Raw genomic sequence first — 27319 nt, forward strand, 5'->3', positions numbered from 1 at the left:
TCAGGAAATCTCATCTCATCCTGATCAGGTCCAGACAAATCTGCGTTACATACCTTATCCTGTCCAGATCGGACATGCCCGGTCCGGTCCTTCCAAGGAACAAAAAAATTTCTACTCGGTATTATCTGTTAGAAAGCCTTTTTCTAACTTAAAACAGGAAAAAAGTATGCGAAAAAAAAGTATTTAATTGGAAAGAAGTAATGGAATGATTTTTTTTTTCACCCTAAAGAGAAACTTTGACATGACAAAAGGCTTTGATACTTTGAAAGTTTCGCACCGAAAGCTTTGTGATGTCTCTCGAAATTATTGAAAGAGTCGGTGTTAAGGCTTCGAGAAGATTTTTTTAACTTAATTTATATTATATGCTTTTTCGCCCTTTTATGAATTGTTTGCAAATGGGAATTTCAACTTTCATATATATTTGCTTCATACATTTTTAATTTATAATTTTACGGAACAGTACACAAATTATATATTATACTTTTTGTACTATCTTTTTTTTTTGATGAAAAGTATCCTACGTTACTTCTAATACCACCATGAATATGTGTACAAAGTTTCATGATGATCGGTTAAGTAGTTTCCGCGTGAAAACTTAACAAACAAACTTACATTCACGCATTTATAATCAGTAGGGATTTGCTTCAAGCACTAATTTATTATAGGAATACTAGCTTACTCGGCAAACGTTGTCTTGCCGCTAAACGCTATTTAAAAATAGGGGTTGGTGGTTGAAGGGTAAAAATTTAGGGTTATATGTATTTTTCAACGCCAAATCATAATAAAATAAAAAATAAATAATATATCTAAAAATAAAAATAAAAATTAGGGGTGGACTACTCTTAATATTTAGGGGGATGAAAAAAAACGTTGTTAGATTCTCAGACCTACCCAATATCCAGACATCATGAGAATCGGTCAAGCCGTTTCGTAGGAGTTTAACTACAAACACCGCGACACGAGAATTTTATATATTAGATATGTCTGTGATTTTAAATGAAATCAAGAGGTTTCAAGAGCACTTTTTAATCGTTATAAACTCTTTTAACAAAGATCGACGGCTCCCTATCTTGTTTTATACAACTAGGTCGGCAAACAAGCGTACGGCTCACCTGATGGTAAGCGATTACCGTAGCTTATAGATGCCTGCTATACCAAAAAAGCAAGTCACTGACCCTAAATCCGATCCTAATCCGATCGCCCTCAGGAGTTCTGATCACCTTACTCACCACATAAACACAACACTGCTTGGAAGCTTATTTAGCTGTGATCTTCTGTAAGGTCGAGGTACTTCCCAGTCGGGCTGCTCCAGATTTCGAGCAGGGTAAATGCTCCTATGCTCGTTCCTATATTATTATTTATATGTATGTATAGCATATACATATATGTGTTTACGCGGCTTAATAAAACGGTGTTAGGTCGGATTATTCTCAGATCCCTCATAATTGGTCATTATGTATGTATTATTTGCTCTTCAACTAACTGAATGCTCAAAAAGATCAAGTTATTGCTAGCTATGTATAATCTAGTAACACATTCTACTTAGATGAAAAGATTAAATCAGATAACTTTATGAGATATCGAATAGTTTGGACCACAGTTCATGTAATGTGCCGACCAATGACGGGATAGCCATCCAACTGCTGGCTTTAAAATACACCGTCAAAGTCACCAACCTGCCTGCCCAGCGTGGTGACTATGGGCAACACACATGAAGTAACGCCATTTTCGGCGCGAACTTGTGGAGGCCTATGTCCAGCAGTGGACTGTGATAGGCTGAAGCGATACATGTAAATAATTAAAAAGGTTTTCCTCAATTTCCCCTGCCAGTTCTGCTTGATTTAACTATTAATTAACAGTTTAAACAGGCGAAAAGTTATACAGAAATGCATTTTGACAAATTCTGAGTAGGTTAGTATATTTATAGAAACCCAAAATTCTTTAGAAAAATATATCTATCTTATTGACACGCGTCCTTTTTAATATAGCGTCAGTTATAATACGACGCGTTGGCAAAGCGGTCATAGCACTGGCTGTTACGCTAGCGGTCGCGGGTTGGATTCCCGCTCACGACAGACATTTGTATCGACCGTATAGATGTTAGTCGTGGTCTGGGCGTTTGTGCTTGTGTATTGTGTGTTTCCGGACCCCCGACACAGGAGAAAATCCTATTGGGAAATCCGTTAAATGTGAAGCGTATATTATATTATTATTAATAGTGTCCGTCATAGTCATTTACAATAATACCAGTAAAGAAAATTTTATTGAAACTGAAAAGAAAAATGACCTCATCCGGAACATAATTAAGACTGACTTTGAGATATTATATGTTATACAATAAAGATAATAACATATTCCTGTAAAGTTACACAAAGTTACACAACTATGTCGGTAAACAAGCGTACGGCTCACCTGATGGTAAGCGATTACCGTAGCTTATAGACGCCTGCAACACCTGAAGCATCGGGAACACAACACTGCTTGGGAGCAGTATTTAGCTGTGATTTTCTGTAAGGAGAGTCCTCAGACGGGCTTCAGGTTTCGAGCAGGATATTTCCTTCTGTGACAGAATATTTTCGGCTGCGTTCCTCAACAACTTTTTTTTTTTTGAAGTAAAACTTTTTTACGCGCGCTTGTCTTGGGGAGTAATCTGGTGGATATGTGACGAGAGCGTTACGAAAAGTGTGATTGGGCGAGACGAACGGAAGTTAAGAGCGAGATATAGGTTATTGAAGATAGAAAGAGAGTTACGTCTCGTAAGTTTTACTTCAGTCGTGTGGTTTTAACGTTTGCTCTACCAAATTTATTTTTATATAATACTAGCTGACCCCGCAAACGTTGTTTGGCCATATATAATATTAACCTTCTAAATCCCCCCCCCCCCCTCTTATAACTTAGGGGAATGAAAAATAGATGTTGGCAGATTCTCAGACCTACCTACTACTACTATTTTATTAACCCTCTTAAACCCCCCTCCTATAACATAGGGGTATGAAAAATAGATGTTGGCAGATTCTCAGACCTACCCGATATGCACACAAAATTTCATGAGAATCGGTCAAGCCGTTACGGAGGAGTTTAACTACAAACACCGCGACACGAGAATTTTATACATTAGATTACTATTCACACATCTCTTAGAGACAGACATAAGAATCGAAGTGGACACAGAAAGATGTACAAAAGCGATCTTATCATTAGAAAATCCTTATCAAAATTTTGTTAGAGGACTACAACATTATGACAGCGGTTTGGACATGTCTAAAGAATTTCGGTGACATGTTTTGTGATACGAGTATGAATCGATACTAATATTATAAAATTAAAAAGTTTGTTTATTTAAACGAATATTAGTCAACACTGTTTCGAATTTAAAAATTGTTTTTTATCGGATAACCCATTTACCGAAGACGGCTTATAGGCTTAGATAGTAAGTAATAATACAAAAAAAAAATTCAAACTATTAAGTGAAATAAAAAAACATATGGCTTTATTTATTTTTGTCGACAGTATAAAATTACATAAATAATTAATAAAAAAAAGTTTACTAGTACTATTTTAGTTTTGCAAACGTCATATTATACAGTCGTGTGACTGATATTACGTTACTTCCGTTATATATTTTTCTTACGGTTTTAATATCACATTTTTTTCAGTTCGGTCGCTCAGCCAAATGTCAAGCCTGCCGTGAGGCACTTCGTAACTTCTCCATGTTCCCTCATCTCTCGTGTTCCATACAAAAAAGTATTAAGCATTTTTACGTTCGACAGTTATTTAATTATTTTAGATATAAATAGTATTCTCGATAAAAATGTAATAACGTAATTATAGCAAACGAAAATATTTGATACGCCCTAATTGCGCCGAGAACCTGGCACGCAGTGTCAAAAAATAGTGTTATATCTAAAAAAAGCTTTACACCTTACATTTATTTTATTTTATTTTTTATTCATTTTTATTTGGGAAACAAACAGTACAATATAACACAAAGTAAAGAAAAACAACAACAAGATAGTGCATAAACCAGTCGTTTCGACTAACAACAATTTTTTCATACTTAATTTCTTCAGGATTTGCTTCTGTGCTTGGCGTTTGGAATCACTACACACAAGCACAAACGCCCAGACCACAGCAAGTTCAATGTACTCGATGACCAATACAAACGTACCTTGTGCGGGGATCGAACACGAAATCGACTGTGCAACAGCCATAAGCCAGTGCTGTGCTAACGCGTCATCGTTGCTCCTAAATAAATAATAATAATAATAATCATTTATTTCAAAAAAAATCCATAATCAAAATTATTATTAAATTAAATTAGGCGTTAGTAACAAATTAAGTGTTAGTAACAAATACACTTCAAATAAAATATAACAAAAAGAGGGTTGGTAACAATTACATTATATAAATTAAATTAAAATAGAGAACACATATATATTTTTATCGGTTCTTTTTCAAACTCTTCCACATCCTTAAAACGAACGTTTTAAACGTTACAGTCGAACACTTTGTGTGGTTGAATTTGTTTTTCTAACAGTCCAGAAACCGAAGTCCATTCCTTTGTCAGAACTTTTAGATTAACTTCGAAATGAGTTTAGAAGCTTTATAACGGATATTTAATAGGTTTTTAGTAAAAAAGATGAAGAAACTGCTTTTAGTATCCACGTGTATGATCAGCAATCGCTCTGGTTGGCAGATTGAACACACCTACTTATACTAATTAGAATAAATAAAAATAAGGGCGCTCTGGTGTAGTGCAAGTAGTCGTCTAAAACACCGACGGTTTGCGGGTTCGAATCCCGCTCGGGATGAATATTTATATTTGTATAAATATTTCTTTCCGGTTTGGATGTCTGTCCTTGTGAGTCGCGTCACCATGCCTCGGAGAGCACGTTAAGCCGTCGGTCCCGGTTGTTATCATGTACACCTGATAGCGATCGTTACTCATAGTAAGGAACATATCCGTCAATCCGCAGTGGAGCAGTGTGGTGGATTAAGCTCCAATCCTTCTCCTACGTAGATGCGCCATGCGGTTCCACTCGCGGAGCCTATAGCCTTCTCCACTAAATGGGCTATCCGGCACAAAAATAATTTCAATTCGAACCAGCTCCTGAGATTAGCGCATTTGAACAAAAATCAAATGAAAATAAAAAGCTATCTTTTTCAAATAGGCTGTAAAAGAACCTTAAAACCGTCATCTTACAAATTAAAATTTTAAATATCGTTAAAAGTGAAGCTACCACCGATTCGAAATATAGATTCTGCAAAAAAAAAATGACAAGAAAGTCTAAAGTTACTATTTAAAGTTTGTGAATGTATTATACATATAAACCTTCTCTGGAATCACTCTATTTACTAAAGAAAACCGCATCAAAATCCGTTGCGTAGTTTTAAATATCTAAGCATACAGACAGCGGGAAGCGACTTTGTTTTATACTATGTAATGATTATAGTTTTCCAGGCGTAGAGTACTCTATTATAAATTTGTAAAATTTTAAAATTCCTCTCGACCACCGAACTTCTTAAGTCCTAATACATTGCCCCAACAGTTCGGCCCTATTCGGCTGGCGCGTGGCACCGCCTGGCACGTGACGTCATTAAGTGATACAAACTAGTGACGTGCTGGAAACTATCGATAAAATATTGTATTTTGATATAAAACTAGGTCGGTAAACAAACGTATACCACGTAATGTGTGTGGATGATGTAGGCGGTTACCGTCGAGAGAACAGAATTCTTTCTTTATAAATAAATAAATAATAAATAAAAATTTACACAATACACACACGGTCGTCTGCTCTGCTGCTGGTATATATCTACTTATTTTTTTTCGATAAACATACTTGTAAATAATACATATATAAATATATAAATAAATATTTATATTAAACCCAGACTCGGGGTGGTAATCGAACCCACAGTCCTCGGAGCAGAAAGCAGGGTCACTACAAACTGCGCCAACGGGCTAGTCATCAATTATATATTTATTGTTTGTTTTTATATTAATTTATCAAAAAGAAAACCTTTTTAGCTATACCAGTCAACTGTTACCTATAACATAAGCTTTAAGTTGCTTACTATAGGAACAGACGACCGTGTGTGTATGTTACATACACACACACTTCAACCTATCGCAGTACACTGCTAGATGTAAGGCTCCCCAAGTTCGAGCCAAACGTCCCCCTCCCTGCAATCCCCCATCCAGCCTCCACCGGTAATCAAAATAACTGAGCGCTAAGGGCCGAAATTTTTGGCTATTGAAGACATTGAACTACTGTTCATTGGTAATAACCAATGAACAGTAGTTCAATGTGTCATCAGAAATAGTGACATCCTAATGAGAGACGTTGAATAAGATGCTTTTTATTACTTATCTCTGGACAGCTTTTAAATTTGAAACAAATTAAATGTACATTAAAAACAAAACAAATATGACCTTACTAAATAATATTGTCTGCCTTCAAGCTACGAAATTATTTTTGTAATTTTATCTCTGTTACAAGCATATCCAAAATTAATTGAAACATTTATTTTTCTATACAAATTATAAAGATAGTCGATAGCAATAAATAGCAATTTCAGACTTGATATCGATATTTCTTTAACACTTTATTGCACATTTGAAATAACACAAGGAAATACAACATTACATCTAACTTAAAAAGGTTCAAAGGCGGTCTTATCATTAATAGTGATTACAGACAACCTCCAAAAATAGAGAAGATTTTGTAAAAATAAACAATAAATTTATCGACGCCGCGTTGGCACAACGTTTACAGCCATGGATTGTACCTATTGCGCTGGCGATTACGGGTTCGATCCCCGCACATGACAAACATTTGTATTGGCCATACAGGTGTTAGCCGTGGTCTGGGTGTTTGTGAAGTCCTTGTGGGTCTCCCCACCGTGCCTCGGAGAGCACGTTAAGCCGTCGGTCCCGGTTGTTATCATGTACACCTGATAGCAATCGTTACTCATGGTAGATCAAGCTCTGATCCTTCTCCTACATGGGGAAAAGAGGCCTATGTCTAATGGTGGCATATTACAGGCTGAAGTGTAAACAATAAATTACAAAAAATAATTATTTAAACTATATTGTATACAGTACTCGATAAATACAAAACATTCCCATCCCTAATGACTACACAAGCCGGAGTCGCTTTACTCCATAATTATACCGCCCTATTGACTGATTATTCACGTTTGTGCCTTCGTTACGCGTTTTATAAGAGAGATTCGAGATGCTTTATGCTCATTTAAGAGATGGCTACTTCTGACTATTATTATAATAAAACTAGCTGTCCCTCGCGGCTTCACATGCGTTAGTTGATGTCAAATATAGCCTATTGCCTTCCTCGGTATGGGCTATCTAACACAAACATAGTTTTTTAATTCGAACCTGCTGCTCTTGAAATTAGCGCGTTTAAACAAATTAGTGGTCGCCCAGTATTCTAGACCGTTGGCGCAGTTTGTAGTGGTCCTGCTTTCTGTTCCGCGGGTTGCGGGTTCGATTCTTGCTTAAATCTTGGTTGGGTGGTGTAATATGTGTATTTATATATGAATTGTTACTATGTATATTTATAAAAAAATTTTTTAGCCATAACAGTCTGCTGTTACCTGTAACACAAGCATTAAAAAACGAACTAAGCTAAGCTTTACAAAAAAAAACAGAGAAAAAAAGAAAGAGAAAAAAAGCACACTGGTAATAATTCATAATTGTGTTTGCAGGCAAACGAAGAAAAACCGACTTCAATTATATCGATAAGTAATACAACGTAGGTAGACCAAAAAAAGTCAAGTAAATACGCATTATCAAAGATTACTCCAAAAGTTGTAATCAGATCTCGATAAAATTTAAATATGACCACATGATAAACATCGACTTTCGATTAAATTAAAAATCATCAAAATCGGTACACCCAGTAAAAAGTTATGCGGGTTTTCGAGAGTTTTCATCATCAGATCCTGGTTTCTTTATCATGGTACCAAACTAGGGATATCTCCTTTCCAACAAAAAAAAAGAATTATCGAAATCGGCCCATAAACCGACGGAGTTATCGCCGAACATACATAAAAAACACATATATACGGTCGAATTGAGTAACCTCCTCCTTTTTTTTAAGTCGGTTAAAAATGTAAAATCGTAATATAAACCGATTTTAATTTACTTAGTCAATTATAATACAATATGCTTTATTAGAGATTACAATAACTAATCGTAAAATCTTACTCGAATTTTAAAAAAAATCACACAACAAGCATTAAGTTTCGAATAAAAAAAAATAATCTTCAAAATCGGTACAACCACTAAAAATTAATAAGGTCACACACAAAAAATATAATCAAAAAATCCTCCCGTGACCACGGTCGCTAAAATGGTATCTAAAAAACTTAATAAACCGCGATAAAATCCGAAAAATTTGTTTCATTATAATGAGTGAAATTCGCGTAAACCTTGGAAAACAATGAGTCTCTCCTAATTTCTCATAAAAGTGTAAATAAAAACCGTCTTATAAGATTAAGTAAAGTAGGGATACGTGTCATGTATCGGAACGTTCTACAGAAATTTTGTTTTATTCGATTACAGCTTCCATTACAAAGAGATTACATCTCGTGAGGGTCGATAGTACTCTGGCGAACCATACGAGTAGGGTCACCCCTGTTTTCTGATTTTTGTGGACACATTTTTTGTAAAAAAAAATCTGTAATTTTCTAATTATGCTGTTTAATGTATGCTACATAAAAAGACGGCATACCTTAATAAACAATTTCGTCCTTATTAAACAAGGGCAGGTTTTATGTAAAACTGAAACAATAAATATTTATTGAATATAGATTTCAAAAATAGTGCAAATCAACAGATGACTGAAATGGACATTAGCTGGAATTCTCGTGTGTTCATTTAAGCTTCAACTACAGAGAGTTATGTTTTAAATTTAAAACCATTTATTAATTAAACACCATCAGTACTTAAATACTATTTTATTTAGACAATGATTTCTTTATTTATTGAAACTTGAATCACTTTTTTTATTAGACTTCAAAAAAGTTTTTAACCGTCATTTCACAAAATATATTATTGTTTTATAAATTAATTACTGCGGTTTTAGATGGACTAATTTGAGGAAAAAATGGCCTATAGCCTTCCACGGTGAATGGGCTATCCTCCTGAGATTGGAGCGTCAAACAAACAAACTTTTCAGCTTTATTATAAAATATTAGTATATAATAGATTATGCTTAAATGACCAAACGAGTCATCAGACACCTAGCAATAAAACCACAAATATATTTATGGGAAGGATAAGTACACCATTTTGTACGACTTTTTTACATTTTTGTGGACTATCCTAAAACAATTCCAAATGATATGGACCCTACATCTCATGTGGCCCTTTGTAACCAGATCGTGTGGTATATTCAAATATCTTATAGTTCATTATTCGAGGATCAGAATCAAAAAGTATAATTTCTATTCTCCTACAATAAAGGCCCACTGACCCAAACGTCTGTGTCATGTTGGCGATGTATGCGTTAAGTTAGACATGTGGTGTAGGTACTTGTGCGTCTCTGGCTGTGTGTGTGTATTTGTGTGTGTGTGTGTGTGTGTGTGCATGACTATATACGTCTGACGTACGCGTACAAGGAAGCTAAAATGAGTTTTAAGTGACCTATTCTGATTGACTCAGTTATTTCAGCTCAAACGAGCAAAGTTTAAACTAAAAGATAAGGCAACAGACCACTTTCCTGGAGTGGTGAGGTCTATAGTGACCTAAACAGGGCAGGAGGTTTTATATATTTGTTTTAGGTCTGAGTGTATGTCCTTGTCAGTGATCCTATCGCGCCTTTGAAAATACGTAAAAGTGCTAAATGACAAAAAAATTACAAACGACATCTTTACTAATTATATGGGTTAACAAAAACTACTGGACCAATTTTGAAAATTCTTCTACCACTAGTATCTTACCCTATCACTGAGTAATATAGGCTATATTACACCAAGAGAAAAGGGAACAGCAAAAATCATTTAATAGACGCGTAGTTGCAACCGGTAGGCTTCTTATAACCTAGGAAATTATCACCAACATTTTGAAAATTATTTTAGTTCAGAGCAAACGGAACCGGGTAATTCGTGTAGTATGTATCACGTAAGCCTATCTGATATAATATCCACTGAGAAGTGGAGCGGAAAAAATAATCTTGCGTTGAATTACGTTCAGTAAAACGGTTCAAGAGATGATGATATTTTATACGATATTTTGAAGATTATTTGTATTATTTAAACACGCGGTTTCTCCTGTGATTTCTTCGACATTTTTGTACGTAATGTAATCCTACTAATGGTATAAATATGAACAACCATTCTGGCGTAGTTGTTTTATATATATATATATATATATATATATATATATATATATATATAGCTGCTCCAGATTTTGATCAGGGTATGTCCTGCCGTAACCTACCTCAGTAATCGTTGTAACATGAATTGGAGCTTTAGACTTAACTTTTCACCGCCAGATATTCGACACAATAGGCGGCATCCGAGGAAATCGATAGCTATTTTCAAGCCGCAGAAGGTATATCTCGACTTAGAATTTTGAAATTTAATTGTGAGGGGTAAGAGTTATTCGTATTTATGTTGATTCGATGTTTTCGTTCTTTTTATGTGTATTTCTTAAATTTCTGACATCTACACTAACTAGGCTCGCCCAGTGGTCGAAGTTGTACCATAATTAAATTAAATTACAAGTTTGAACGTTAAACAAAAGAGTATATATGTGTGAGTCAAATACATGGTGTGTGTAATGTTTTTTCGTTGATTTATTGTATTTTTATAAATAATAAAAAAAAAATACTATTATTCTGCACTCCTGCTATATAAACTAAGTTTGCAAAATTTCATACGCCTTCGTACGCGCAATTTTCGTAAAAAGGGGTAAAAAGTGTTTGCTCACGTATTAATATATGTATATATATATATTACAAAGCTAAATCTTTTTTTTTTATGTCACTAGGTCGGCAAATAAGCGTACGGCTCACCTGATGGTAAGCGATTACCGTAGCTTATAGACGCCTGCAACACCAGAAGCATCGCAAGCGCGTTACCGACCCAATCCCCAATCCCCCCAGGAGCCTTTATTTTATTGTAAGAAAATTTTTGTCTTTTGTTGTACCCCTTTGTCCATATCTAATATGAAAGTTTTACTTTTATTTAATAAATTTTCATCCCTAGTATACTTCCTGCCTAAGTGATTGAATATTAGTTAGAAGGGAAATCCCACCCCAAGAGAGACTGTGGATGAACGCAAGAACTGGTACGAATGAGTCTTAGACAAAAACAGTGACTAAGTATATCAGAAGAGCTAAAAAATATATATTATAAAGCTAAATTAGAGACAGCTCAAAAAGTCATCATCACATCATCACTTTAGCCTATCTCAGTCCACTGCTGGACATAGGCCTCCACAAGTTCGCGCCAAAAATTGAGTGAACTTATGTGTGTTGCACATAGTCACCACGCTCGTGGGTCGTCGTGGTGGTACATACGGATCATAATTATTGTTAGATATTAAAAATTAAAAATCAAAAGGCTTCCAGGGTTGCCAGAAGCAATATAAACTTTTGTCGCCTCGTTAAGTTTTCAAAAGAAAAGTTCACTCCTCGGGTAATTTATACATAGCGTGATGGCAACACAAATGAGTTTCATATCATCATAACTTTTTACGTCTTCTTGTTATTCTCTTGTTTTTTATCGACGTTTTAAGAAATTTCTTAATTTTGCGTATTTACGTCTTAATCTAATTACGTCAGAATTCTTGTTTACATGAATGAGACGATGCAAAATGTTTATTTTTGGGTTACGTACATCAAAAGGAAAAAACAGAACTCTTATAGGCTCACTTTGTTGTCTGTCTATCTGTTAATTCCCTTTTTCTCAGTAATGCGTAAAGGTATCAAACTAAATTCATATCAAATACTCAGGTCTACTGTCCCTTGTAGCTGTGAGAAAATCAAACATGTAATCCAACGCAATAAAAAAATACAGCCGTTTTTTCATCATCATCATCATCATCATTTCAGCCTATTGCAGTCCACTGCTGGCTAGGCCTCCACAAGTTCCAGTGCCAATTATGGCTTGAACTCATGTGTGTTGCCCATAGTCACCACGCTGGGCAGGCGGGTTGGTGACCGCAGGGCTGGCTTTGTCGCACCGAAGACGCTGCTTGCCGTCTTCGGCCTGTGTTCAAAGCCAGCAGTTGGATGGTTTTCCCGCCATCGTTCGTTCCAAGGTGGTAGTGGAACTTAGTTATCCCTTAGTCGCCTCGTACGACACCCACGGGAAGAGACGGGGTGGTTATATTCTTTAATGCCGTAGCCACACAGCACCCACACATAAGTTCACGCCATTTTTGGAGCGAACTTGTGGAGGCCTATGTCCAGCAGTGGACTGCAATAGGTTGAAATGATGATGACGATGAACAATGATGATGTTTGTCGTATAAGAGTTTTTTGGATTTTTTTTATTCTCGAGAAATAGAGATCTTCAAATCTTGACTATTAAATGAGCACATTACCGTTCTTGTTACAACTTAAATTTTATGGCAGAGCGACTGCATTTAACTCCGGTGTTTTTTGCACTTGATTGAAGAAGTCAATACCTTTTAACCGACTTCCAAAAAAGGAGGAGGTTCTCAATTCGACTACATTTTATATCTATGTTACTTCAAAACTTTTGACTGGGTGGACCGATTTCGCCAAATTCTTTTTTAATTGAAAGGTATTGTGTGTCATTTGGTTCCATTTAAATTTATTTGAGATCTAACAACTACTTTTTAAGTTATATCTAATAATGCTTTTTTACTTGACGCTTTTTTCGTCGTCCTACGTTGTTTTATACCGCATAAATTTTTACTGGGTGTATCGATTTTGTTGATTTTTAATTTTATCGAATTTTTATCATGTGGTCACATTTAAATTTCATCAAGATCTGATAAAAAAAATTGAGTTATCTTTGATAACACGTATTTACTTGATAATTTTGTCTTCTACCTTGTATTACTTGTCGATGTAATTGAAGTCGGTTTTTTTTTTCGTTTGCGAGCAAATACAATTATTCATTAACGCAGACTCTTAATGACGCTGAGAATGATGTTTGACAGCGATTTTAGCTCTTTATGTAAAATAAACACAACAGTATCAGCATTCACTGTCCTGATACGAACAGTAAGCGTCAATTTATCTTGTATTTTTTTTATATAACTATATTGGTAAACATACGTACGGCTCACCTGATGGTAAGCGATTACCGTAGAGACACCTGCAATACTAAAAGGATCGCAAGTGCTTTGCCGACCCTACCCCCAATTCTCCCCAGGAGCTCTGGTCATCTTACTTACCAACAGAAACACAACAGTGCTTGAATACAGTATTATTTTGCTGTGATCTTCTGTAAGGTCTACCCAGTTGGGCTGATTCATATTTTAAAGAGAAAATTTCCTGCTGTGCCCTACCTCAGTTACTAGAATTTACAGTTTTGTTCTTTTAATTAATTGTATATAATTGATTTACTAAAAATAACAATTGATTTTGTAATATCACAATCTTTCTTAAGAATTAAAATCAAAATAAGGAAATAACATTATTCAAATAGGCTTCGAAATCACTTACGAATCGTCATTTTACAAATTAAAATTTTAACTATCGTTGAAATAAAGCAACAACCGATTCAGAATGTAAATTCTGCAGAAAGAATCGGCAAGAAACTTCGCAGTTACATCTTTAAAAAACGAACTGTGTTTTAATTTAAGCTTCAATGTAAAATGGGATATGTAAACAGTACTTTAATACTTACAAAATATACACAGGGCCGAATTTACGGGATGACAATCGGGGCTACAGCCCCGGGGCGAACCAAAAGCCCCCACAAGCGAAACTTCCTGCCATTATGCGTTTTACCTTTTAAAAAATTGACCATTTTATTTGGAAAATAATTTTGGGCTAAGGGGCCTCCACTCATTTGCTGCCCCGTGGCCTCCAGACCTCTAAATACGGCCCTGAATGTATATAGTTTGTTGAATAACGGATAACAAACGTTTCTTTAGAACAAGGAATTATATAAGTTCAAAGACGAACTCAAACAGCACACAGTTCATGAAACAATTCAACTGATTAAGCAAATAAAAATGCTTTGAACTATCGCCATATTGTGTCAAGTGAATATTCGAATATTCGAGAAATGACAGAAAAAGAGCGTCTGTTTTCTCGACATTCGAATATATTCGTTTTCTGGTTTTTCAACAGGAATTTTTAAAGGGAGGAATTTATGTCGATTTCTGTTTGAAGATTCAATATGAATATTGTGATTTTTATATAACACTAGCTGTACTCGTGACTTCGCCTGCGGAAAATACTGACTACATTTTCAACGTGATTCTTTAAGTTTGTCATGATCACATCAGCGTGACCAAATCTTGTAATTTTATTGAGAAACTCATCCTTTAGAAGTCAGTTCAAAGGCCATAAGAATCCACAGGAGTTTACTTAAAATAGAATCAAGTTATATATTTGAGCCTATTGTAACAGTAGGGGGGGACTGAAGGCGAGCGCCATGAAAGTTTTCTGACGTAATTTACGACGCCCCATAACTTACTTTATTGGTACTAAACCTTTCTATTATTACTTTTATAACTTTTTTTTCTTGCTTGTATTCATATTTGTATTGTAATTTCAGATGTGGGATTAATTTTCATATCATATTTATATATACTGTTTTCAAGCAGTATTGTGTTCCTGTTAGTGAGTAAGGTGACCAGAGCTCCTGGGGGGATTGGGGATTAGGTCGGTAACGCGCTTGCGATGCTTCTGGTGTTGCAGGTGTCTATAAGCTACGGTAATCGCTTACCATCAGGTGAGCCGTACGCTTGTTTGCCGACCTAGTGACATAAAAAAAAATATCTTGAGATTTATGGATGGAAATATCATGATCAAAATCCAGAGCACTCCCTCTAGGGAAGGAGAACTGGGGAACTTCCCTCAACCTAAGAAAGGATTATAGCTAAATAGCACTACTTTTCATTAATGAGTTGCTGTAGTGTTTAAGATAGCCATAACTTCTGGGGAGCAATACACTTGCTATGCTTCTGATGCTGCAGGTCTAAAGGCTACGGTAATCACTTACCATCAAATAGAACTAACGCTTGTTGGGTAATTTTTTTTAACCTATATCCAATTTTAATGAAACCACAATAAAAAATGAAACAGCATATAACTTCCCACTATTGAGTAAATCCTCTTTTCTTATACTTTGAAGATACTGGCCCGTAACATAGCTTTTTTAATCTATGTTACGTCCGACCTGGAGTATATTGAAACGAGTGGAAACGTGATCTCAGGTACGAACGGGACGAACAATTGTCTGCAGTACGCAGAGCTAACACTCAATGTCTTAAATAAAAATCCTACCTTAGTTTCACTGAATACTGTTCGGTGAAGCCTCGCCAGGTATAACTTAATTAACATCAAACTATAATTGGCCAATCATTACGTCTAATGCTAATCAATTATACTTAACTGAAGTGGCGGGCTGAAGCAGGAACCAGCAATCAAAATGGCCGTTGTTCGGCGTAGTTCCCTCACGTTTTTCACAATAATTCAACAAGGAATACAAGGAATACACTTTGCTATTAACAATTAAATTACTTCAAACAACAAAGGATGGTTCGATCAACAAAAGGCGATAATTTTTCGCGAGAACGAACAAGTACAAACAAAAGCGTAACTTTTATACGGAGACCGGAAAAACGATGCAAATTTTAAATTCAAAAGGTGACGAATGACAGCTCATAGATAAAAACCATTTCGTAAACTATACTAACTGTCATAGATAATATAATAGTTTAGTGTTTCTACATTTGGTTCATAACATCTACCCGCCTCGGCCAGGACTACCTGGCTGCTAATCAATTGGCAGTCGTGACAAGGTTGATACCGCTCTCTTCAGAACAGAACCGTCCACCCGAACCTCAGCAAAACGGGGCACTCCATCTGCTCCAAAGACGAGGTTAAGAATGCGCCCTCTGCGCCAACACAGTGGCGGTGAGTTAGCGTCCTTAACCAGAACGAGGTCACCAACATGCGGTGGATCAGTCTTGTCAGTCCACTTAACGCGCTGCTGGAGAATATGCAAATATTCCAAATTCCAACGTTTCCAAAAGCTCTGACTGAGTTGTTGGATCAATTCAAACCGCGAGAGACGATTGAGTTTCACATCAACATAGGGGTATTCCGGCAGGGCGTTCAGCGGCCGTCCAATCAAAAAATGGCCCGGTGTGAGGGCTTCCAAATCGTTAGGGTCTGAAGAGATCGGGCACAACGGGCGTGAATTCAACATGGCTTCAATTTTGCAAAACACAGTTGCGAGCTCCTCAAATGTTAATACGGACTCGCCAATTACTCGTCGCAAATGTGTTTTGGCAACCTTTACAACACTTTCAAAAATTCCTCCCCAGTGGGGGCATGACGCGGGACTGAACTTCCAAGTTATTCTGCGACTAGCTAGTCTAGACGCAATCTCAGTCTCATTAGACGCCAAAAATTCATATATCTCTTTTAAATAGCTATTTGTGCCTTTGAAGTTGGTGCCGCAATCCGACCGAATCAAGGACGGTAGTCCTCGTCGTGACACGAATCTATCTAACGTCGCAACAAAGGCCTCTGTCGAGAGGGCTGAGACTAGTTCTAAGTGTACCGCCTTGGTGGACAGGCAAACAAAGACGCACAGGTAGGACTTGACCGTTTTACTGTTCCTGAGGGTCGAGGTCTTAACCGAAAAGGGACCTGCAAAGTCCGTCCCAACTCCAGCAAAGGGCCTTGTCTCTGTGACCCGATCCGACGGCAGGTCACCCATGATAGGCTGCATGGTAGAGGCCTTGAGTCTATAACAAGACATGCAGCGAAAGACCACACTACGGATCGTCCTTCGGGCCGATAAAATCCAAAATTCTCGTTGTAAAATGGCCAATAAGGCATTACAGCCGGCGTGGGAGTTCTTGATGTGACGATCAGTCACCAACAAACTCACTAAGTGGCCACTTTTGGGCAACAGGAGGGGATGACGAGCTCCATACGGGAGGTTTGCGTTCCTTAGACGTCCTCCGACTCGCAAAAGACCCGCACTGTCCAAAAAGGGGTTCAGTTTGCAAATGGCTCCAGACAGCTTACATTTGCCTTTTCTCAAAATATCAATCTCATTTTCAAAGTTCTCTTCTTGCACAGAACGAACCCAATGAAGAAGAGCATCCTGGAGCTCTTGTGGCGATAAGAACGCCTCCAAGCATTTGTTCTGTGGGTGTCTACAATTTCTGGTGAAGCGCTTGATCCAAGCGGTGACCCCCAGTAATTTGTCTAATGAGCTGTAGCGATTCATTAGGAAATCTGGGTCGAACGGATGGTCCCGCCGTTCAATCGCAAGGGTTCGCAACCCAGGCAATGTGACAGTATCCAAGGCCGGTGTTCGCGGCCAATTAGATTCTGACCTGGTCAACCACTCAGGTCCCCACCACAGGGAGTGCTCAACCAAAAAGGGGGCCATACATCCCCGTGATGCGCAATCAGCAGGGTTGACTTCGCCAGGCACATGCCTCCAGATTAACGGGGTTTCCGATTTCTGGATCTGAGAGACCCGATTTGCAACAAACACCTCTAAGGTGTGGACTGACGTCTTCAGCCAACATAGGACAATTTGACTGTCAGTCCATGCATAGACTGTCTCAATGTTAACTGACGGGCACAAGGTGGACATGACGTGATTCAAGAGGCGAGCAAGAAGGGCCGCCCCTGACAACTCTAGCTTGGGAATTGTCAAGGTAGTTCGAAGAGGCGCGACCTTGCTCTTCGCCATGACCAATGACACCTTCACTTGACCATCCATGGTCACGGTGCGCAAATATACGGCTGCTGCGTACCCACGTTCCGAAGCGTCCGAAAACCCATGAAGGGACGCTGTATGCTTCCCTGGTGGAAGCATAGCACGGGGCAACGATATCATATTGATAGCAGGCAATGAGGAAGCAAACAGGAGCCAGTCCTTCAAAATAGCTTCGCGGAGTGGCTCGTCCCATCCAAGACCTGCAGTCCAAAGTCTCTGCAGGAAGCATTTGGCCCAGAATATGACTGGGCATATCCAACCATTGGGATCAAACGTTCTCGCGACAGTCGACAGAACCAGCCGTTTCGTCCAAGTGCGAGGCGAATCCAAATCGACGTTGAACGTGAAGATGTCCTGGACTGGTCTGTACTGTATTCCAAGGACTGTCATCATGGTAGGATTGTCACGGTTCTCAAATAGGTGAGGATCCTGCTGGTGGTCATCAGGTAGCCCATCCAAGAGCGCAGGTAAGTTGGAGATCCATTTACGCAATTCATATCCTGCGGAGGCTAGGATGCCAATCAATTCGTCACGCAAAAGGAGAGCCTCTCTCTCCGTGGACGCACCAGTGCATATGTCATCAACATATAGGTCCTCCTTCAAAATGGCGGCTGCGCGAGGAAACGACATACGCTCTCGATCTGCGAGCTCCCAAAGCGAACGTATGGCCAAAAAGGGGCTAGACCGCAGCCCGTATGTGTTCGTGTTGAGTTCGTAGACAAGTATGGGATCTTGCGGGTTTTCCCGCCACAATATCAGCTGGTATCGACGATCATCAGGGTGGATTACCGTTTGCCTGAACATCATCTTGATGTCAGCTACGAAAACGAATTGGTGACGCCGAAACCGCGTGATGACGTCACAAAGGTCCTTAAGCAATTTGGGACCAGAATGAAGACACTGGTTCAAGGACACTCCCGATGTGGTCTGCGCAGAACCATCAAATACTGTGCGCAGCTTGCCACTTGACGGCTTTATCACAGCATGATGTGGGAGGAAAAAATGCTCCATCGAGCGCCAATCAAATTTTGACACAGACATGTGTCCCAAATCTTCATACTCCCGCATGAAGTCAATATACTTCTCTTTGAGTAGCGGGTCCCTGCTCATGCGGCGTTCCATTGCCAACAAACGCTTCTCTGCAGTAGGCCGCGAGTCGCCAAGGGGCGGTCGTACGGCAAGAAATGGCAATCTTGTCATGATCCGGCCAGAACGAAGATAACTAGTGTTGCTCTTGTAGAACCGTTCACACTCCTCGTGTTCCGGATCAGAGCGGGGTGCTTGTGGTGGCTCTTCCACTTCCCAAAATCTCTGCACGGCGTCAGAGAGGGCGGAGCCCACCATCAAAGCCGTTCCAGGTTCAGCAGGAGGGGGAGCCCTCAATACAGGCCCCATCAATGCGAACCCAAATATGGTCCGGAGGGCTACTAAGCCACCTGGCTGCAAAACACGATCCTTACCGAGTAATATTTTGCCCAGTACATCGGCGCCAAGCAACAAATCGACCGTGCCAGGTAGGTCGAATTTAGGGTCAGCCAAGTCCAAATCGGCGGTCAATTTTACCGCATCCGCAGACAACCGAACTTGCAGGTGACTGCCCAAGATGTTCTCCATCACAATGGCCGACGATCTCAGCGTCGGGCGTGGAGAATTTGAAGGCGAGAACTCAAACGAAACGTGGCCCTCAACCGTGGTTACAGGGGCGTTCCCGACACCTCTTATTACATCTGAATACTTTTTAATATTCAGGCCAGTCTGCCCCACCAACCAAGACGAGGCTATGCACCCTTGTGAGCCTGTGTCCAATATTGCTCGGACTACAACCGAGGCGCCCGTCCGTCCCCAGACCCGGACATAGGCCGTGGGCAAGAGGACGGTCTCAAAAGGGGGTGGTGCATAGCGGGGGCAGACGCCAACATCCTAATGTTGGCGTGGCGGCGATCTATCGCCGCTGTCCCGGGACGGCACGTCAAAACGAGGGAGTGGTTTAAACTCGCCCTCCTCTCGATGGCGACTGCCACGAGCCATAGTCGGCGGTTCGTAGCGCCGGGAGCGTCCGTACTGAGGGTTGCGCGGCTCCAAACGGGAACGCTCCGCCAGAGGGGGGGACGGCAATCGTACCGGACGTGCGTCACGGTAATCGTGGTAAATGACTGGAGGTGACCGTGATTGGTCACGAGGGTGCGGTGAGGGCGAACGGGGCACAAAGGTGCGGGATTGAACCCGAGGCCCCCTTCCATACCCGCCCGTGGGGCTGCGCGCCGAATTATGTCGGCGATCCACAGCAGCGCAATCTGCGTGGCGGGGGGGAGGTGAGCCGGACTCCAAATTGCGGGACTGAGCCCGGTGTCCGCTCTCATACCCGCCCGAAGGCGACCCCGGGTGGTCGCGGCGGCCATTTGCGTTGGCGCACAGCACCTTTAAATGTTGCCCTCCACAAACAGGACACGGGTGCATGTCGGGGCAAGCGCGCTGAAAGTGGTCCCCCAGGCAGGAGAAACACCAGCCTCGGGCCTTAGCAATCCGCCTACGAGAGGCCACATGCAACGCTACAAAGTCCGGGCACTGCATCGTTCGGTGCCCCCGGGACTTACAGAACCGGCAGACCGGTCGCGCAGCCTGCGCGACTGCAAAGCGGGGGGACGCCCTTCCCTTTGGCGCCATTTGAGCAGTGCGCCGTTTGTTGGTGGGTCCGGAGCTTGATAGTCCCACCGGCGCATCCATAACGTCGCCCATGCGACACTCATTCTCCAGGAACGCCAACAATTGCTCATAACTAGGGAGAGGAGATGCCTCATCCCTAGTGTGCGCCTGTTCAAAACGTGCTCTCAGGGACACCGGCAACCGCTTGAGCATAATACGCACCAACCAGTATGACGACTGGTCAACCGGCAGGCCCAAGCGGCTAAGAGCATTGGTAGCTGCAACGAGGGGGTTAAGCATCTTGGTCCTCAACTGGGCGGTATTACTCACGACAGGAATGTCCATTATCTGGTCGATATGAGCATCGGCCAGACAGCGCTGGTTTTGGTAGCGCTTGGTGAGTAATGACCGCGCGACCGCATAGCTCCCTTCACAAATCGGGAGGTGCTGCACCAATTCTCTTGCCTCTCCATCCAGCACTGAGAGCAGGTAGGCCAGCTTTTGGGACAGGCTCAAATCCTCCCTAGAGTCCACAAGGCTTTCGAACAGGCCGATGAAACCCATCCACGCGTCGAGTCGACCATCGAAATGGGGGAGATCCAGGTTAGGCAGTCGGGTCAAAAGGCCCACGGGAGTCTTCAAAGAGGCCCTTGTAGGCGGTACTCCGGCGCGCGAGGCTAAGATCTCCCGGGCACGTTGGGAGATTTCATCGGCGAGGCCCAAAATTTGAACGTAGTCCTCGTGGACTTGCTCCCGTCGCTCCTTCGGAAGCGACTCCATTGGCACATCGTCAAGGTGCAGAAGGTGGCGCTGGTACAGAGTCTCGACCTGTTCAAGTCGAGCCGGGCATTTCTCGTACCTGTCTATTAAGGCCTCCGTGCGGTCTTCCCTATTCACCAAGGCGACCGCTGAACTGAACCATCTCAGTTGAGCTGTGATTCCTGAACAAGATTCACGGACCATGGTGACCGCGGTCGAAGTCATCTTCAAAGGCACAGATATAACAACAGTAACAACAAACAATAATCAAATTAATTCCAATGAAACAACTGCTATCACTGAATTGAAATCAAGTATCAAATCTTAAATAACTTCAGTAATAATACAAGAAAAAATTAAAACTAAGTTTTTTAATCTAATATTTCAACAAACTAGATTCAAAGCAATAACACAATTTACTCAACAAATTAATGAATTTACTGATAAATACCCATTTAAACAGCTATTTCTAATCTTATACTAACAAACAAGAGTATTTATAAGAAATTAACCTTCAATAAAGCATAAGACAACAGCTGTTATTAACTCAAATCCAAATATTAGACCTTAAGTATTTAAATATAATATTTTAATAAAGAAAGAATTAAACAAATTGTGACCTAACTTATTCATACAATATAATAAACTGAGCAACAATAAGTTAACCACGCTCTGCTACCAAAACTTGTCACGTCCGACCTGGAGTATATTGAAACGAGTGGAAGCGTGATCTCAGGTACGAACGGGACGAACAATTGTCTGCAGTACGCAGAGCTAACACTCAATGTCTTAAATAAAAATCCTACCTTAGTTTCACTGAATACTGTTCGGTGAAGCCTCGCCAGGTATAACTTAATTAACATCAAACTATAATTGGCCAATCATTACGTCTAATGCTAATCAATTATACTTAACTGAAGTGGCGGGCTGAAGCAGGAACCAGCAATCAAAATGGCCGTTGTTCGGCGTAGGTCCCTCACGTTTTTCACAATAATTCAACAAGGAATACAAGGAATACACTTTGCTATTAACAATTAAATTACTTCAAACAACAAAGGATGGTTCGATCAACAAAAGGCGATAATTTTTCGCGAGAACGAACAAGTACAAACAAAAGCGTAACTTTTATACGGAGACCGGAAAAACGATGCAAATTTTAAATTCAAAAGGTGACGAATGACAGCTCATAGATAAAAACCATTTCGTAAACTATACTAACTGTCATAGATAATATAATAGTTTAGTGTTGCTACATTTGGTTCATAACAATCTAGCACGGGTCTCATGGCTTCTAATGTAAACTACTTACTTTTAGCAAAATAAAAGCAGTTTTATTTTTATTTCGAAGAATTCTAAATATATCAAAGTTTATTTGTAACGAAATAAAACAACATTCTGGTAATATAGCATATGTGAAGTAATAAAAGCAAAGAAAAAACAACAAAAAATAAACAAATGTACAAAAGACGGTCTTGTCGCTAAAAGAGCGATCTCTTTTAGACATTTTTATACAACTAAGTCGGCAAACAAGAGTACGGCTTCTACGCCAGTCAGGCTGCTTCATATTTCGATCAGGAACTTTTCTGGTGTGCCCTACCTCGGTTAAATGTTGGGTAAAACGTGATGATGAAGGATAGTAAAACGATAAGATGGTTTTAGTGATGTTATTTCTTTATCAAAAGTATAAACACGTATTGTTTGAATACAATATTATTTTTATTTTTAATATATTCAAAAAAAAGGAGGAGGTTACTAAATTCGACCGTATATATATAATATATATATATATTTTAATGTATGTTCACGGATAACTTCGTCGTTTATGAACCGATTTAGATATTTTTTTTTTTTTGTTAGAAAGGAGATATACTAAGTGTGGTAACATGATAAGGAAACCCAAATCTGATGATGGGATCCCAGAGAAATCGAGAGAAACCCTCGAAAATCCGAATAACTTTTTACTGGGTGTACCGATTTTCATGCTTTTTAAATTAATCGAAAACCAATGTTTATCATGTGATCACATTTAAATTTCATCGAGATCTGATTACAAATTTTGGAGTAATCTTTGATAATGCGTATTTAATTTTAATAGTTCAAGTTAAAAAAAAATACGGTCGAATTGAGTAACCTCCTCCTTTTTGACGTCGGTTAATTAAAAAAGGAGATATACTATATCCAAACGGGAGCAAGCACTCGACTACTGGCGTTAAAGTACTTTCATTCTTCCTTATTTTCATCGAAATTGAACTTGACCTTTTTGAAAATCAGCATCGATAGACCTAATTAAATTTACTGGTATGCCTCGATAAAATACAAAAATAGCCTAAAATAATGAAAAATGTCACAAAAACAATGGACTGAAAAAAAATCTGGAAAAGACACGCAAATTGGCCACTTGACGATTGTTAATGAACTCTTGAATGAACACTGCGGTCAGAGCTTAGAGAACGTTGACGGGGAAAAATTAGTTTTAAATTTACTGTATATTAAGACGCCGCGTTGGCGCAACGGTTAAAGCCATGGATTGTATCTGTTGCGCTGGCGATTGTGGGTTCGATCCTCGTACATAACAAACATTTATATTGGCCATACAGGTGTTAGCCGTGGTCTGGGTGTTTGTGCAGTCCTTGTGGGTCTCCCCATCGTGCCTCGGAGAGCACGTTAAGGCGTCGGTCCCGGTTGTTATCATGTACACTTGATAGCAATCGTTACTCATAGTAGGGAATATATCCGCCAACCCGCATTGGAGCAGCGTGGTGGATTAACCTCTGATCCTTCTCCTACATGGAGAAAGAGGCCTATGCCCAGTAGTGAGATATTACAGGCTGAAGCGTATATTAAGATTCTCTGGTTTAGTGGTGCAGTCTCACTTGGGGCAGATATTTGTGTTTATTCCAACACAGGACAAAATCCTACTAGGGATCGTTTAAAATCAAAACCATAATCAAAATCCGCTTTATTCAAATAGGCTCCAAGAGCACTTTCGAATCGTCATTTTACAAATTAAAAATTTAAAAATAAATTATTATATTTGTAGAAGTAAAGCTACGACCGATTCGAAATGTAGATTCTGCAGAGAAGAATTGGCAAGAAACTCCGCAGTTACTCTTTTGAAAATAATATATAAACTATGTTTTAGTACAAAATTAGAAACATGTTGCATGAAATACAGCGTCACTAAGTCCACACATCTTTATCAACTATGTAATCCTGCAGCGAGTAATAAGCTATAAATTTATGTTGAGACAATTCCAAATTTGTTTAGTGTGAAGCGTTTAAGCGTTTATTTCTTCCTGGTCTCAAAGAGTACATAAAATATAAGAATTATTTCATTTAAAATTCAGGTAATTATGTAATTAATAAATAAATAATAAATAATAAATAAATAAATATTTACACAATACACACACGGTCGTGTGTTCCTAAAGTAAGCAACTTAATGCTTGTGTTATAGGTAACAGCCCACTGGTATATAGCTACATTTTTTTTTCTTCGATAAACATACCTATATAAATAAATATTTATATTACACCCAGACTCGGGGTGGGAATCGAACCCACAACCCTCGGAGCAGAAAGCAGGGTCACTACAAACTGCGCCAACGGGCTAGTCAAGTAATTGTATATAATAGGCTATAATTATCAGTATACAGTCTGACACACAAAGATTTTGATTCGTTAAATGCCATGGTTTTTTTAACGTAGGGTATATTTAAAAAAAAATTATTTCTGGTTTGGATGTTTGTAATATGGGTCTAACATATTTCGATGAGCGCGTAAAACCGTCGGTCCCAATTGCTATCACAAAAATGTTCGAAATGTATCTGCAAACAAACAGTGGAGCAATGTTGCGGATTGAGCTCAAGGCTGGCATTTTAACCGACTTAAAAAAAAAGAGATTGATTTTTGATCGAAATGTTGTGTTTGTAATGTCATCCATTTTAAATTTAATCGACATCTGATGAGTACTTTTTGAAAAGCCTTTTGATCAGGTGACTTGAATATTTTTTCGTTGTATTTGTTGTCAATGTAATCGAAGTGAAGTAAAGTATTTATTTATATATGTATTATTTATATGTATGTTTATAGAAAAAAAAATGTAGCTATACCAGTCGGCTGTTACCTACACTGTAAAAATTTTTTGTAAAATTATCATTTTTTTACTCAACATGAGATGGCTAAATTACTAATCAGTGTGTATGAATTCAAATTATAACACATTTTGAGTAATTTTCCAAGACATATGAGAAAATTTGCTAAGATGCGCTTTAATTTTACAATCTTAGAGTATAAATCTTACTTGTATTGTAATTTCACGGAACAGTTTATTAAATTTTAATAACAAACTTTGAAGATTTACCAAAATTTTTAGTAATTTGAGATACTATATTTTTTTGTAAAATTACCAAATATTTTATAATTCGAATTACTGTGAAGTGTTTAGAAATTTACAAATTTTGTTATTATTTTTACAATTTGAACTGTAAAATTACACAATACATTGTAAAATTACTAAAAAATACTATTTGTCTGTTGCCATGTATAATTTTACTAAACAGGTTATCAATTTTCGATACCAAGCTCCTTAAATTTACTAACATTGTTTGTGTTTTGAATTACTAATTTTGTTGTAAATTTACAAAACAATATTGTAATTTAAACTACAATCAAAGTATTGAAAATTCAAAAAATTTTTTTGGTATTTTTACTATTCTTATTGTAAAATTACACAATGTATTGTAAAATTACTAAAAAATACTACTTGTCTGTAGCCATGTGTAATTTTACTAAACAGGTTATCAATTTTCGATACCAAGCACCTTAAATTTACGAACATTATTTGTGTTTTGAATTCCTACTTTTGTTGTAAATTTACAAAACAATATTGTAATTGAAACTACAATCGAATTATTGAAAATTCAAAAAAATTTTTTGGTATTTTTACTATTTTTATTGTAAAATTACACAATGTATTGTAAAATTACTAAAAAATACTATTTTTCTTTAGCCTTGTTTAATTTTACTAAACACGCTGTCGACTTTCGTTTCCAAGCTTCGTAAATTTACAAACATTGTGCGTATCTTAATTTAATCTGTGGTCTAGTAAGATTGTGAAACAATAGTTAAATTCGAATTCTAATGAATTCATTGGAAATTCCTCTTATTCTTTTCAGTTGTACAAATTTGCTGTACTAGATTTTGTATTTCCATGATTTTCCTAAGAAGCATCCCGTAGCCTTATACCTTAGTCCTCAGATGATCTTTCAGAAGCAGTTCAACTTCCTCTGTGATTCAAGTCTTCTTAACTTCCATTCCTTGAATAATAATTACAATTTGCACTTTTATTTCTTTTTACTTGTTAAAATTTATTTAAGATTTAATTTTGGTTACAGATTGTTCTTACAAATTTGTCCTCCCCCTTGGGACAAAGAGAGGTGGTAAGAGAAAAGCAACGAAAATCCATCCTAAAGTCTTCAAACTGACTAAAGATATTGATTCCTACCTTGCTGATGAATCCGATGACTAGTATCCATAACTTGTTACTTTTTAATTAGATGATATAGGATAACTTTATTCTAAAATTAGTTTAGTTTATATTGTTCCATTACTATTATTTATAACTATATCGTTCAGCTTATTTTTGTCATTTTGGCGTAAATTGTTTATGATACTTTGTAAAGTATCAATATTATTTTATGCTGCTATTAGTATTACTATTTTATTTCCTCAATAAATGGTTTTATTAACGTAAACAATATGTAATAATTTTTATTTATATTTTAATTTTAAATTAATCAATTAAGTCCTATATTTTTAACGTTTAAATTATTTAAATTAACGACTTCCAGGATATTAGGAAGTATCAAAAATAAAATAACAGCAACAATAATAAGTTGGTAAAATAACATCAGATGTCTCTAGTTTTAAAAATCTCAATTGAAATCAATTGTACAGTACAATAAGAAAGCTACATAGTAAATTTACTA

The 27319-nt window shown here is 38.2% G+C and overlaps 1 protein-coding gene and 1 long non-coding RNA gene across 2 annotated transcripts in view; both read left to right on the forward strand.

Annotated features, from left to right (window-relative positions):
* LOC123666933 (1-phosphatidylinositol 4,5-bisphosphate phosphodiesterase epsilon-1-like) overlaps positions 1-27319 on the forward strand; it is a 165805-nt gene that overhangs the window by 39195 nt on the left and 99291 nt on the right. The window lies entirely within an intron of this gene.
* On the forward strand, positions 83-27085 carry LOC123667200. The gene is made up of 3 exons (XR_006745409.1): positions 83-118; positions 19815-19817; positions 26764-27085. It is a non-coding gene; the product is annotated as an uncharacterized LOC123667200 (long non-coding RNA).

Source organism: Melitaea cinxia, chromosome 27, assembly GCF_905220565.1.
Source record: "Melitaea cinxia chromosome 27, ilMelCinx1.1, whole genome shotgun sequence".
Classification (NCBI taxonomy): Eukaryota; Metazoa; Arthropoda; class Insecta; order Lepidoptera; family Nymphalidae; genus Melitaea; species Melitaea cinxia.